Raw genomic sequence first — 13,524 nt, 5'->3', positions numbered from 1 at the left:
ATCTATGCATAGATTTAAAGTTTTTGTACCAACATCAGCTCACGTTTTTAATCCATTCTTACGGTTTTTACTTTATCTTAAAACATTCATTATGTAGGAACTAGAAATCCCCTTGAGTAATGACGATGAAAACTGAAGGGTGACATGAACTGAGCTGATGTTTTGGAAACAGCTTATTACTCTGTGTGCTGTTTAAAGTCTCTCAATGCTAAAAGGAAAAACTGAGTTTGCAGTGATTCCTACATTGTTGGTTAACAAAAAAATTTGGTTGTTTCTGGGCATAAATTTCATCCCAATTTTGAATTTTTGCATTTTTTCCTAAAAACAGAGTTTGGGTTGATATTGAAATTTAGAAAATTAGACATACAAAAGTGTGAAAAATACTAAAAACTGCATAGGCAGAACAGAAGAGCTGTGTGGCCTTCTACTAGATGTGTCTTCTGTCCGTAGGATTTCTTGAGCCTTCTTGCCAATCATTTGGTCTTCCAAGTTGCCAGGATGTTTCTCTGTTGAAGAAAAAACCAGAAAGGTTGTTCTGGTTAATAATCATCTCAGAGTATGGAAGCACCCTGAATCCTGCTTTAAGGACTTTTGCCAAAGATTTCCTCCAAGCAATGAAGGGACTATCAAACCATTGCCAATAATCAGCAGTTTGAGGAGCAGGTGTTAGCACTGTTGCAGGGAAGGTAAAGGAAGAAGTCCTAAGGAATCATGCCAAATGAACCCTTCAGTGACTGACAAGACAAGGACAGGAGACATGGTGCTGAGCATGTCAGGATCACTCCTGGGATCCTCTCCAAATAGAAGACACAGGAAAATCACTGAAACTGAGTGTGGATCATATCTGGGAGTGGTGTTATTATTCCATGCAAGAAAAAATAACTTTTTAAGGATAATTTTTTAAAAAGTCTCAGGGTCAAAAAGTGAAAAAATAGATTATTATAAATCCAGCCATAACACTCATCATGATGATGTTCATGGGGTTGCAGAACATTTAAGAAAAATATAAGTTGTGAGAAAAAAACGGATACTTAGTCCTTTCTGATCCCAACTTAATTCATGCTCAAAATGCACACTACATAGGTTATCTTTGAATTCTGTATTTGTAGAAAACATTCACACTGAAGGGACCTGGCAGCTCGGCAGGTTCCCATTCAACGTACAACTGCGAGACAATGAACGATAGAATCACTTGAAACAAAATGGTTGTTTTAGTTTTGATAACTCAATTTTGTCCAAAGAATTCCATTCATTCTTCATGGACAGAAACAGAACATGCCAAGCAAACTTTTTTTTTTAATGCAATCATTCTAGAAAAAAAGTAGTTCTTAGTGTGAGGTTAAAAGATGTGCACAGCAAATTTTAAAAAATAAGGAACCATGCCAACTCAGCTTCTGTCTTCAGTAACTCTGAAGGAAGGGGACAGTAGACAGGGGTGGGCCTACACTACACTCAGGCTGACACCATCTCTCACTGTATAATTTGGTCATTGATTACACTTGAGCTTCTCTGGTTTGCATGTGTAGCTTAATTCCCTCTGCTGAAGAAAAACAAGTCATTTTCTTAGTATATTTTCAAGCAACAGTTTGTATCAACATCTGAGGGCAGTAAAAAAAAAAATAATTCGACCAAAGTACAATATACCCATGATACTCGTGATGAGGATTTTAAGCAGGTTTCCAATTCACCATGGAAACAAGCTGATGAAAAAACTACGACTTATGAGAACATAATGATTTGCTACCTTTTGGACCAAAGTGACTTCCTACTGCATTCTTATTCACACATTTAACATTTTGTATTCAAATGTCACATTGTATCCCTACAGTTAGAACTACTCCTTGGAAAAGCCAGAGTGAGGACATAAAAAAAAAATAAACCAGTGGCTTGTAAACTGCAGATTCAGTGTTCTACTGACCACCAGGACAAGAGACACAAGGAGTAACAAGAGTCTTAGTTTAGGTGCCACATGCACAATGCTCTACCAAGACACTGTACCACTTTACAGTAAGAAACAAGATTTCAAGCAAAGTTAAAAAAACGAAACATGCTGAAAAAGTAATCCTTTGACTGGAACACAGCAAGTATCCAGGAATTATGCTAAGCCAGCTTGTTAGTACCACAGAGGGCCAACAGATGACATATGTGGGATCAAACAGAATCAGGCTAGGCTTGTGTGACATTGGGAGCTTTTGGTTGTTCAACATACCTGGCTCTGGATCAATTCTGGAAGCTACATTACATGATCTGTTGAAGAAAAAAAAACAAAACAAAAATTGTCAAAATACTTGTAGATCACATATCCAACTCCATATCGATTGCAGTGAAAGAACTTGTTCAAAATCCATACAGTACCAGTTCCTATTGCAGACTGATACTTCTCTGATTATTTTCTGAGATTAGCTTATTAAAATATGTATACTAAGAAAAAAGCTCGTGGCTGTAATAACTTCTGAGAAAAAATGTTTTTAATTTCATTCTTTTCTTTTTCTTTCATTCTTGATTATCATTGGTATTAGTGACTTACACTTACCCAACAGGAACAAAAGGTAAAGAAAAGCCAAATGGTCTCATAATCAGAAAAGTGCTGTGTCCACTGGTGTTCCAGTGGGAGCTCAAGGAACTTGCAGCAGCCTGTTGGTTGCTAGGAGGTCCCAGGCCGGGTCAGACTCCATGCTTGGGGTCCTGGCTCCAGCCACCGTGACCATGTGGTGAGCTGGTCCTGGGCCTGCCTGGGCTCAAGAGGCTTCTCCCTTCCTGGTGAGTATGCTGGGAGGGCATCTCTTGGGAACAAGGCAGGCCCTGGCTCAGGACAGAAGAGCATGCAGGCAGAATGACGGTCTTTGTTTAGGGGTCTCATGGACAGTCCTCCTGAGATGAAGTGCAGGCCTGGCTTCTTCTCTCAGGGGATGATGCTTGTACAATCAGTGTTCTTGAACAATGGGTGGTGTTCCAATGGGTATTTATTTATTCTGTTGCAGGAAAATGAAACTTTATTTAAAATTTTTACAGAAATAGATTCATCTAAGTATTGGACAGTGGTAAAATAGTCTGAATCCCAGCATTATGCACTTATACTGAGGATTTTGATGAGATTTTTGAGATCTCAGGCCAAAAAATTAAGGGTAGTACACATTATGATAGGTAGATTTAAAGTTTTTCTTTAACAAAAGTATATATGTATTCTGGATTCCTTTTAAACATGTGTTATTATTATCTTTGAATATCATTTGTGCAGAAAGAATTGGAGTTACACTACAATATCAAAGAAGGATAAAGACAGATAAGCCGAGTGGATCTGGTCATTTGGAGTGTGTCCATTTAGTATGCAACTGTAAGACAACTACGGAACAGCCTGAAGCAAAATGGTTACGTTTCCCTGCAGCACGTGTTGCTACGGAACCCCATCCACTCCTCACGGACAAAGATTTTCAGCAATGCTTCCAAACACTATGCAAGCATTTGAGAACCAGTAGTCCCTAATATGAGGTCAAAGGAAGTGACTGAGAAGTAAAATCCTAAAGAACATGCCAACTGTGCTCTTCTGGAGATCAGAACATACTAGACATGGATGGGCCCACGCCCTAGGTCAGACGTCAGCTCCACTCAAAAGTTCTGGTCAACCATTCTGACACTGATCTTGATGGCAGTGTTGATATCATTTGTTCTGCTAAAGCAAAGTCTGGAGTTTTCTCAGTATAGCTGAAAACAATATACTCATTTCAACCTTGAGTGGCAATGAAAAAAAACATCAAAAAATGATAAACCCATGGGACTCATGTGGCTTCTGAGACACAACAGAGATAAGTTTACACAGTTACTGCTTGATGAGAATTTGATGCCTAGCCTGAATACTTTTTGGAGAGAGAAAAAAGCCTGTATGCTAAATTTATTTTTAGATTTTACATTTTTGTCAATGATAGCATTTTTGTACTTGGCATCACAACCACACTTTGATAAAGCAAAAGACAAGGGATAAAGAAGCTGACAGTGCTGTTAGTGTTCCATAACAAGTGATAGGAAAACATTAAACCACAGCATGATCTCAGTTTGGGTGCCTCTTGGCTGATTCTCCTCCGAAGAACCTCCTCCTCCTTATGTGTAAGCTGCAGATTTCAAATGAAGCTAGAGAACTCAAACATGCAAGTTTTGATGGAGTTGCCTTTTGAGTTACATTAAAGCAAGCTCCAGGAATATCAAAGAAAATGCTAAGGAAGTAGACTGACTCGACTCTGTAGTGACTGAGATCAAGGGACAGAAGTCACCAACTGGCATTGAAATAATGTGTTCAGGCAACATACCTGACAAGACATCAGACTCCATCCTGATAGAACATCACCTGTTGAAAATGGGAGATAAAAAAAATCTTAGTGTTTTCAAATATCATTTAACCAGGTGAAAACTGGAACACAATATTTTTCACCACAGACTTATTCTCACAATGTGGGTGTTTATGAGATTGCTAGTATACAACACACTTTATGAAAACTTATCCATGATAACACAGTTTATAATTTTGAAAATCTCAGAGCAATACAAGTATTAATTTTAAATTCACCATGAGCTTTCTAATATTTCTCAGTCCAATTATGTCTTTACCAGTGTAGTTTACATCATTAAAGAACAAAGATAAGTACATAGAAAAGGAAAGGTTATAGGAAGTAGAAAAGTGCCAAGTCATCATTCTGCTTGATCCGTGCAGTTCTGAAGACTTCATCAGGTGAGGAAGGTTACTCAGATTCTGGCAACTTAGTTTTTAGTGGGCATTTCAACTAATTATAGGGCAGAAAGAAGAAAAAAGTGAAGAAACCATGCAGACTGCTCCATTAAGTCCCTCAGAAGACAGAGGGCTTCTGATATGAATGCACCCCTTTCCAAGATGTAGTGGTGCCCATCCACCGATGCTTAGAGGATTTGGTCCAGTTCTACTCATGGACATGGACACTGCATGGAATTCCCAAGTGGTTTTGATGATGACAAGGCATAAAAGCTGATGATGCCTGTGGATGTGTTCAGAAAACTGTCTCACCTCGGGATCAGAGCACACATGGGAGATTTGCCATCCCAACATCACCCACAGTGGGGTTTTCAGTGAGGCTTCTTGAAGCCTCAGCAACACAACCAAACTTAAACACAGATCATGAGATAGAATGCAGCAATGGAGTCATTTGAATGTTGAGCAAACTCCTTCATAATTCTTGTCAGATGTGTATTTTTGATTCACAAGCAGTGGCTTTCAGAGCCTTGCAGTTACCCCTTTCAGAAGCTTAAGTATAACAAGTATAACAAACTTCTTGGTGTTTTGGGAAGTGCCTCTGGAATGTGCTATTGAGAGACAACCCTAGCATCACAGGAAGGCAAGTGGTTCCCTCAGTGCATGTGCCCTGTGGGAACTTGTCACTCAGGAGTTCAATTGTTAGGCAGAAAGAATGTTAGAAAGCACCAATACAGTCTTGCAGAAAAAGCATCCGTTATTGTTTGTTCTGTGTGTGAGTTGAGAATATATGGTGCATGAACAAGGGATTTGGCTAATTAAACTCATGAAATAGAGGGCACAGGTTAGAAAATAATTTGGGCTCATAACCAACTCAGGCTCGGCATCATAGGCCTCTGGCTGACTGGACTTATTTGACACATCATTCCAGGTGTCCTGCAGGTGGAATGGGAAACAAAACACGCCTTATGTGAGCTCCAGCAAGAGTCAACAGCACATCAGATGGCAGGCAATAAAAACTGCTTACAACAACACAAAATCCATGCCTAAAACATATTCCTGGAAGAATTTTGACTATCCTGAACTTCATACATCCGTGTAGCAAGGCAGAATAGTGCTTAGATAGAATTGAGCGTAAGAACATATACACATCGTGTCATCTTAAGTTAAGGCAAACATGTGGTATTTAACCTTTTGGGATTGGCTCATTTCCCTTAGCATTATGGTTTCCAGTTTGGCCCATTTGGCCACAAAGAACTGCATTTTGTTTTTTTTACATAGCTGAGTAGCATTCCATGGAGTAGATGAACCATAGCTTTCTCATCCAATCCTCTGTTGGTGGGCATTTTGGCTGCTTCCATGTTTTTGCAATTACTGATTGTGCTGCTATGAACATAGGAGTGCATGTTGGTTTCTCATAAAACAACTGTTCTGGATATATTCCTAGGAGTGCTATTGCCGGGTCATACGGTATGTTGAATTTGAGTTGTTTGAATGTTCTCCATACTGATTTCCATAGAGGCTGTACCAGCCTGCAGCCCCACCAGCAGTGGAGTAGGGTTCCCTTTTCCCCGCAACCTCGCCAACAAGTGTCGTTGGTGCTTTTATTCATGTGGGCCAGTCTTACTGGTGTTAGGTGGTACCTCATTGATGTTTTAATTTGGATTTCCCTTATTGCCAGGGAACTTGAGCATTTTTTCATATGTTTGTTTGCCATTTGGGTTTGTTCCTTTGTGAAGTGTTCGCCCATTTCCCGTGCCCGTTTCTTGAGTGGCTTGTTTGTTTTGACATTTTGGTTGTTTTGTAGCTCTTTGTATATTCTGGATATTAGCCCTCTATCACCTATGACGTGTGCGAAGATCTTCTCCCATCCTGTGGGTTGCCTTTTTACTTTGTTGATTGTTTCTCTAGCTGTACAGAAGCTTCTTAGTTTGATGAGGTCCCAATTGTTTATTTTGGTCTCAATTTCTACTGCTTTTGGAGTCTTTTTTTAGGAAGTGAGGGCCTACCCCTAAGTGTTGCAGTGTGTTTCCAACATTTTCTTCCAAAAGTTTGAAGGTTTCTGGATGTAGGTTTAAATCTATTATCCATTTAGATTTGATCTTAGTATATGGTGAGAGATGTGGGTCTTTTTGTTTCTGCAGGCTATTAACCAGTTGTCCCAACAGCATTTATTGAACAGACCTTCCCATTTGCCTGGGTTCATGATGTTATGTATAACAAGTTATGTTATGAATGTTATATGTTGTGTATAAACTAAAATTGAAGTGTAGGTGAGGTGGTCACAGAAGGTGGCTGGGAACTCGCATTTACTTTTACCATATTGGTTACTCATTACTATGTCAATTAATTCCATGGTGATGAAAATTTTTGCTGATGGTATGTTGGAGCTTTTAATTGATCGGGATGATACTCTGCTGGCTCTGTCTTCAGACCAGAGAGGGTATACCTAAGAAGCCGTTGAACTTGACTAGACAATAAGATGCTGGACTCTATGTTTGGTATATGCTTGCAATGGGGGAATCTCAACTGAACTTGAACTGTGGTTATGCAACAAGGTGGAGGAATCCACCATGGTGGGAGGGTTTGGGGAGGGGTGGGGATAATCCAAGTATCTATGAAACTGTGTCACATAATACAATGTAATTAATGAATTTAAAATAAAATTTAAAAAAAAGAATATATACACATCTTTGTATGTTATTTCTGAGAGCATTTCAATTGGCCAATGAGTGTCACCACTATCTCCTGAATATCAAGGACACTTTCAGAAGGCGTTAGGATAGAGAACAGTGAAACAATCAAATCAGGGGACAGAGAATGGGCCATGGTGTGGAGGGAGACAATGGAATCATGATTGTCATAGTGAATTGAGTACCCAAATGGTTTCCCCAAAGGATCACCACTCATCCTGCACAGCTCATGACAGATTGCAACAAAGATAAAACCTCATGTGAACTTGTATCAAAAGAGAATTTCATACAAGGTACATGATGACAAAGGGCATTGAAAGGGAAGCCTGAGGAGGCATGTCCTTGGGGCTCCCTAGCAACATAGGAGAGAGGAAAGGACGCAGGATGAGCCAAACTAGCACCTGCTTTTGGCACCCATTAATGCATGATCACATGAGCATTCTGCTCATTTATGCTATTGGATGCTGTATCCCATTTGTGTTTTGCTGTCCTTTGTCTTTTTAACTGAAAAAGGTTAGTCTGTCTTCATAGAGTTACAGAAAACAGACTCAGAATCAGATGAAAATGAGTTCTTTGAAACCCAAGCATCAACCTATTGAGTGATAAACTGTATGAGAACAACAACAATTATCAGTGATGTAAAATGCATGTGGGAAACAAACTGTAGAGGTAATAGAGCTTCTGAGTAGACACTTGTCATTTGAAATTCATTCTGTTGGAGCAACATGCATAGGTCCAGCATTGAAACACCATTGTGATCTGAACAAAGGGTACAGCTGGGAATCCTGAAAGGCTCTGGTAACACTCAGAGTGACTATTCAGTGGGCAGTTGTCCATGCAGAACAGAATAAGTAACTGGGTAATTGTAGGGTCTCAGTACAAATGCCAACAGGGCAGGTCACCGTCAAGACAAATCTATCCCTCCTGGGAAGAGATTGAGGATGTCAAAGACATTGGTGGTAAAAAATCTAGACAAACTATAAAAAAAAAAGAACCACAAGAGTCATGCCACAGAATTGTGGTAGACATAAAAGCCTAGCTCAACCTTGGGGTCAGTGTTTATCAGGAAATCAAACTTTTTTCCATACCTGAGTCTAATATCGAACCCAATGTGAAATTTAATGTCTTTGTTGAAGAGAAATCAAAACAAAAATCTGAGTGTATTTTTCAGAAAAAAGACCCATATCCACATTTGAAAACAACATCACAAATATTCATACACCCAGGCATAACAGAATCCTATGGTGAAACTTAAGACATTTCCAAGGCTCCATGATAAAAAGCCTTTTCAAAGCATTCTATGAAAGTTTGACAGGGAGATGTCAACCACTTTGGGGCCAAAACACTCACACACAAATAATTTTTGGAGATGGAATTCATTACTGATATTGCTTTGTGTTTTAAGAATTGCCCCTTATAGTTCCACAAAGAAAAGTAACAGAGGCAATTAGGGAATGTGTGAGGCAGATGAGTGCCCAATCCATGCTGTGGTGGATCAAGCATACAACAGATGACTACTGCCTTGGTTTCCAGGACACAAAAACAACACTCGATCCAGAAATTGGTATATCCTGCACAACTCCAGGGGGTTAACCCAGGGGAGGAAGACTGCCAAGAACACATGCCACTGTGAAAATGTCTTTCTACCACTTCAGGAAAATAGTGCCCCTGGGAGCCCTGGTTCTTATTTCCTACCTGAATTGGCAAAAAGCGCCAAATCGGTCGTTTTGGGCGGGTCTGAAAGGAAACAAAATGACAATCCATCTCAGATTACCTGCATAAAACACACCCAAGGTGACATCTGCAAACAGCAACACACAGCGCTCCAACAAGCTCCAGCTTGGCATCATGTTCCCCTGGGAGCCCTGGTTCTTATTTCCTACCTGAATTGGCAAAAAGCGCCAAATCGGTCGTTTTGGGCGGGTCTGAAAGGAAACAAAATGACAATCCATCTCAGATTCCTTGCCTAAAGACACACCCAAAGTGACATATGCAAACAGCAACACACAGGCTCACACACCTTCTTTTCACCACCTTTGATAGTGAGACCCGTGAGATGTCTGAAGCACCTTCAGAAAGAGTGTGTGCAGTGGCTTCTAGGGGAACAGGGTGGCTCCATGTCACCCAGACTGACCCAAGGCACTTCAGATGCCACTGCGACCTGCTCACTGCCACCAAGAGCCAGCAAACAAAGCCCCATTGGCCTCGACAATGCATCACTGGCAGAGTTGGATGTACCCTCAAGCACACAATGCCATGCAGCATAGAAGGATGGCAACCAGATCGCATTGTGTCTGAGCTAAACTACGTGCCCTTGCACATTGTGTCAGAGGACGTCCAAGCAGTCCATGGACGACGTCTCCCATGTGTCCTTAGTCTCAGTGCAATTGCACATCCCATGGATGGAATTCAGGCCATCTCCAAGGACACAGGGAACTTCTGAGGTCAGGTCCAGAAATGATACTGACCTAGAGAGGGGATTCTCAAACACATTGCTATAGGCTCCCTTGAGCCAGGGAAAGGCACAGTTGGCAGAGGTGCCCAAAACACACAATGCTCCAGCTTGGCATCAGGTTCCCCTGGAGCCCTGGTTCTTATTTCCTACCTGAATCGGCAAAAAGCGCCAAATCGGTCACTTTGGACAAGTCTGAAAGGAAACAAAACGAAAATCCATCTCACATTGCTTGCATCAAACACACCCAAAGTGACATCTGCAAACAGCAACACACAGTCTCACACATCTTCCTGCCACCATCTTTGATAGTGAGAAAGACCCGTGAGATGTCTGAAGCACGTTCAGAAAGAGTGGGTGCAGTGCCTCCTAGGGGAACAGGGTGACTCCATGTCACCCAGACTCAGCCAAGGCACTTGTCCTGTTCAACATTTCTTCCTATGTTGGATTCTCTATTGGTGTTTTTTGAGTGTTAGTGGACTTTCTCGCTTCACATCCTTTCAAATCGGACCAAGATTTAACTCCACCCAGGCATCATTCTCTGCTATCAGGGACTCCTTGGCCTTACTTAGGCATCTTTAGGGTAGCATTAAGCACTGCCCGATGAGGAGACGGGGTGGAAAGATAGGTTTAAGGATAGAGATACACCAGTGATTCACGTCAACCTCTTTTTGAGTTTCGGTCCTGACACTGGCTGCTGTGTGCATGGCTCTCCCGTTGCCTGAGGCTGTTGATAAGTATGTGGAGAGCAAGAGCTGAAGCATAAAGGGGAGTTCGTACTTGGACTTCCTAGTTGTGTTCCTATTTGGAGTTGAAACCGCAGTTAAATAAACTGAACAGGTTGCGACAAAACAAACTTAGATCTGAGAATTGCATCGGTAATCTTATATTATAGCAGCATAATTGAATGTAGCAAAGACAGAAAAAATGCAAATGCCCTTCCAAATGTGAGTGGCTAAAACTGTGGCACATATACTCCGTAGAATAATATTAAGCTGTTGAAAATAATGAAGTCATATCGCTAACAACTAAGTGTTCCCAATTATGGACCATTTTGCTCAGTGAAATAAGTGAAATATTAATGAGCAATACCATATTTTCTATCTAATAGTAAGAATCCAACGTCTAATTGGAATGTAGGGTGTCTAGAAGATGGAGAATTTAAATCCACATATGAGGACTCAATGCAACATGCATTGCAGATTCCAAACTAAAAATGAACTCTCAATGTAATTTTGGATATATCTATATAACGGGATGAAATCTTAAAAATTGTAACAGCAATGTCGTTGCGGACTTACATAGCAGACAGACTGAACGGTAATGCTTCCTGAATGGTGGTGATATTATGGGGAAAATCCATTGGGGCATGATTTTTTTGTGGGGGTAAAGTCAGAAAATAAGGAATTAACTACTACATTTATAAAATAAAAATTAAAAAAACACTAGCTGTGCCAAAACGTGGTCTTGGAATGTCTTTTCTCTTTCCTTGACCAACACATTTCTACATGGAGTCCTCAGAGGGAAACCAGACATTCATGTGGTAGCTGTCTACCCACAAAGCACCAGCTGTGCCAAACCCCGTGCTCTTGGAATTCATGCAATGGGGACTTTGCTCTCCCCGGAATTCCATCCCTCCTGCACAGGCACAGAGCATTTCAAGCACATAACATTCAGCTCAGTCTAACGCCTGCATGAAGTAGCTCTGTACATCAGTGTCTCAACAAGGCACAGACCATGAAAGTTATTCTAAGTCACCATGCCCTGGGCATCCTGCTCCAACTCAGGGTACATATTCTAAAGCCCGCACAGGCTAGTAATAATCTCCTGTTTCCATCCTTCCTCTGTACAGAGCATATATTTCCACACTTACCTCTCAGTGGTTCCCAGTTCAGAAAATCTGGCTCCATAACTGGTAAAGAAACACAGAGCAACATCATCTCAATATACTATCAGACAACAGTCTCCTATTCACATCTGAAATCAGGAACAAAGCTGATCTGCTCCTAGGCATCACAGTCTCCTACTGCGGGCACCTAGGCCTTTCTGAGGCACCCTAAGCATAAATTACGCACAAGACGTGGCTGGGTGTGACAGTTTCCACATCAAGCCGCACCACTGCCCTCACGTTCAGTCTGCTTCCAACTTGGTTTCTGACACTGGCTGTGTCTGTGTCTATCTCCCATTGCCAAAGTAAGTAGATAAGCAGGAGGAAAGGAAAGGCGCCTGAATGTCAAGAAGTTCTTCCTCTGTGTTCTTAGGGATTCAAGGAAACAGACTAAGATGCCAATCATCTTTATTGGTCAGTGGCCACAAGGGAAATTCTAGACCGTCAACTTTGGTCTCCACCAACAGCCACTCACAAGTACACTACCTGTTAGGGAGGTCATGCAGACATAATGGAAGCTTGCAAGATGGTATGCAGTCAGTCCAGAAAATGAAAAGAAAGCACACCACGCCTCATTCTCTTCAGTAGAAGAATCCCACTCTGTGTCCCCATGGACACCTGGGACAAGACAGGACGACCCATGTTTCGCCTCCTGCGACACACGGACGACTCTTGAGCCAGAGCAGTTTTCTGTCCTGTACAGCTCTGAACCTTGTGAATGGGGCAGGATGACTGTGCAGGTTGTGGCAATGTGGTCCAGAGTTTTGTTTCAGGGAATTGTAGTCAAGAAAGGAGATAAACATCAGAAAACTATGGGAAACCCTCTCAGTGCAGTCCCCGGGAAGAGCAATGATACCTGACATGGGTGCAAACTTGGACGCTGCAGGCCTGCCTATGAAGCCCCTGCATCAAAGACTGGGTGCTATCCCCACGCTCCTGAACTCGGGGTCACCGTCACATGCTGTTTCACCGTCACATGCTAAGGCACACAACCCTAAGCTGACGTATGACACTTTCAGGAGACAGACACGTCTCACACTCAAAACAAAAGGGGAGACTTGCCCTGCCCATCTCAGGCACCCACATGGGAATCTGCTCTGATGTTCACTGAGACCTCCAAAGAAAATGGAGCGGAGGAATATATTCAATTTTGAGAGCCTTCGGAAGTGCCTTTGGAGTGTGTTACTAGGAGATAACCTAATGCCAGCTGGCAGAAATTGGTTGCCTCAAAGCTGTTGCCCTCTGGGTATAATACTCTCCCGAGGTGCATCCCTCCCGTGCACAAAGGGAATGTGGGGTGGCATCCAAAACACCAACGTGACAATGAAAACCATCATTCCCAACAGCAGAGGGTAGTGGGCTAGGTGCCATCATTCCCAACAGCAGAGGGTAGTGGGCTAGGTACCAATGTGTTTGAATCAGCATTTTAAGTGACTCCTAAAATGCTCAGCTGACACTGTGTATTAGAGTATTTTCTCTCTCTCAAGATTGCCTTCAGTGTCTCCCAAGTCTCTCTGATTTCTGTCATGGATTCTACAGGTTTCCTTGGGTGTTCAGAAAATGAAACCTACCAGCTGCAGCTCCCTTTAACAGATCCCCTTCAAGTTAGCCCATAAGCCAGATCACATACACAGAGCAAAACCTTATTGTGCCCCTAGTGGATATTTAATAATTTTGATGCACCCTTAATACCCAGAAGCACACAGCATGAATGAAGTCTTACAATTCAACTGTGCCTTAGAAAATTTAAGTGTCCTTTCACATTCTATCTGAGACC

The 13,524-nt window shown here is 41.7% G+C and overlaps 1 long non-coding RNA gene across 1 annotated transcript; it reads right to left on the bottom strand.

The window, feature by feature from the left end:
- Window positions 1-377: 377 nt before the first annotated feature.
- Window positions 378-4,342, bottom strand: LOC131479198 (uncharacterized). Its single transcript, XR_009244771.1, has 3 exons — window positions 4,302-4,342; window positions 2,210-2,247; window positions 378-506 (listed from the first exon to the last, which is right to left on the bottom strand). It is a non-coding gene; the product is annotated as an uncharacterized LOC131479198 (long non-coding RNA).
- Window positions 4,343-13,524: the final 9,182 nt, after the last annotated feature.

This window comes from Ochotona princeps, unplaced genomic scaffold, assembly GCF_030435755.1.
Source record: "Ochotona princeps isolate mOchPri1 unplaced genomic scaffold, mOchPri1.hap1 HAP1_SCAFFOLD_92, whole genome shotgun sequence".
In the NCBI taxonomy this organism is placed as follows: Eukaryota; Metazoa; Chordata; class Mammalia; order Lagomorpha; family Ochotonidae; genus Ochotona; species Ochotona princeps.
Note: the sequence above shows the minus strand (reverse complement) of the source record. Positions and strands in the feature narration are given on the sequence as shown.